At 47.0% G+C, this 2,501-nt stretch overlaps 1 non-coding gene across 1 annotated transcript; it reads left to right on the top strand.

Moving 5' to 3' along the window:
• Window positions 1-1,119: 1,119 nt before the first annotated feature.
• Window positions 1,120-1,193, top strand: TRNAK-CUU (transfer RNA lysine (anticodon CUU)). Its single transcript has one exon. It is a non-coding gene; the product is annotated as a tRNA-Lys (tRNA).
• Window positions 1,194-2,501: the final 1,308 nt, after the last annotated feature.

Genomic DNA, 2,501 nt, shown 5'->3' with positions numbered 1-2,501 from the left:
GTGAGAAACCTCCAGATGATGTCAACCTACAACTCCCATCATCCCTGTTCATTGGCCCATGCTGGCTGGGGCTGATGGGAGTTGGAGTCCTCCAACATCTAGCGAGGGTTCGCAGGTTCCTCATCCCTAGGTTCAGACAAGTGTCACCTTTATCCAATGAGGTCAGCCAGCCAGTTGGGGCACGTCCTTTCTGGGCCTTTCTGTCATTCGAGAAATTTCTTGCATGTCCTCGCAGCACTTTTAACTATCCAGGCAGCTATTTCCAAAAGCCATTAATAAAAGTGTCTCATGAGTGGCAAGACTAATTTAATAATTCATTTAGTATGTCTGTGGAACAGTTAGCAATTCCGACAGGCTGTCGTTAGCAGGCTTGGCCCATAACCTCACTGAGTTAAGTCTTTTACTTCCCCCTCCCTTCGTCAGGTAAAATGGCTGGATTTTAGTCGCCGCTTCTGCCTGTAGTTATCCACTCAATGATCCATGAATATGTACAGGGAAACACAAGAGCCGAGCTTGTAATTGCATGCGTGTTAATGGGGCATCTTCTGCAACCATATACTGGCATGCATTAGGAATTCAAGACCCGTTAACACAATCAGTAGAATCACAGTTTCATCCCGGACTGTTGCAAATCACACTGCAAGAGAAGGTTCACAACAAACTGAACCCTTCTGTGTCAGGGGCATCATCATGCCTCCGAATGCAAATCGTTGGGGATCAATGAGTTCTTGCAGGCTGCCCACTGAGGCATCTGGTTGGCCACTGTGAATGGCCAGGATGCTGAATGAGACGGGGCTGTGGAGCAGAGGCGGTTTTGGGGTAAGTGTGACCAGTGTAACCACAGTGTTCAGCCTAGGGTTCTTCCTTAAATGCTAGTTTTCTGTGAGCAAGGGAAATTGCTGCTGTTTACCAGTAGCCCAAAGTGGTACAGCACACTTTAAACTTTCCCATGTGACTCTACCAATTTGTCTAAACTTACCCTCAATTTTCGACACACATCCTACGATATGGAGGGGGGGTGGCACTGTGTGTTTCGCAACTTCCAGAGCAATCTGACTTCCATCATAGACAGACATGAGATGTTTAGCATGACCCTCTATCCAATAGCCGAATATATGGACCTGGGCTAGCTCAGTCGGTAGAGCATGAGACTCTTAATCTCAGGGTCGTGGGTTTGAGCCCCATGTTGGGCAAAAGATTCCTGCATGGCAGGGGGTTGGACTAGATGACCCTTGTGGTCCCTTCCAACTCTTCGATTCTATGATTATATCTCCCCTCAATTGAGAATATGGCCAGACTATTAACATTTTATATCTAACACTCATGTGTCAGTCCGTCTGCAAATGTTGTGGTGCTTGATCAAGTGCTGACAACATTGCTGCTTATATTATCATTGTGATTTATTAGGAATTTAAATGGATTAAATGTTATACTGAACAGGGATAGGTTTGGGCTTCTATTCCACCTCCTGCCACCCTCCCACAACCAAATGATGTGAAGTAGAATCTGGTCATCAAGAATGGGCTCTTAATGAACTGTCTCCATAAATGTTTAATAGGTCTGCCCTTTGGAAGGTCTTAAAATGGAATTTGCTGCCTCACGTTTTTAATTGGGGAACTTTCTCCATTATAGGCCGGCCACCCTGGCAGATAAACAGGTATCCACGGAGCTCTCTGCTTCTCGCATCAAACGTCGTCGTCCAGCTCTCTCCTGGGAGCCTGGCGATCCTCTCTCTTCAAACTACAGCAGACAAGCTGACAATCTAGTGCATTTCCTGGAATGTGGGGAAAGGAAGAGGGGGAGAGAAACTGCTTCAGCATCTCCCTCTCCAGACAGGCATCTCCAAACTGTGAATGGGCAGTAAAACGGCATAAAAATTCAATGTAAAGTGATACATGTCAGGGCAAAAAAACCCCAAAAAACCAAAACATTTTAATGCCATATATATATGCTCGTGGAGTCTGAACTGGCAGTGATTGAGACCTCGGGGTCACAGTGGATAGCTTGATGAAGATGCCGACCAAGTGTGTGGCAGCTCTGAGAAAGGCAAGTCTTTTGCAAGGGGAAACCTCAAGCACAAGAACATTCTCCCCTCCTGTGGTTTCCAGCAACTAGTATTCAGAAGCATTGCTGCCCCTGACTGTGGAGACACAGTATAACCATTGTGGAGCCTGCACCTCCATGAATTTATCTAACCCTCTTTGAAAGCCATCCAGGTTGGTGACCATCACTCTCTCCTGCAGGAATGAGTTCCATAGTTTATCCACACACTGCATGAAGAAGTCCTTTCTCCTTTGGCATCCTTTGCTTGTGCCCCAATAAATGTGTCGGTCTTTAGGATGTCACGGGACCCTTTGTCAAGGGAAGGAGGGTTGCAACAACACGCTTCTCCTATGCTCCTTGGTTGCATCTGTGCAACTGCATTGTGAAGGGGGGTGCTTGCCAGGCCTCTCGTGAGCTCCCCAGTGTGCCCCTTAGCCAATGGACAGAGGGCTAGATGG

The sequence above is a fragment of the Zootoca vivipara genome, chromosome 15 (assembly GCF_963506605.1).
Source record: "Zootoca vivipara chromosome 15, rZooViv1.1, whole genome shotgun sequence".
Taxonomy (NCBI): domain Eukaryota; kingdom Metazoa; phylum Chordata; class Lepidosauria; order Squamata; family Lacertidae; genus Zootoca; species Zootoca vivipara.
Note: the sequence above shows the minus strand (reverse complement) of the source record. Positions and strands in the feature narration are given on the sequence as shown.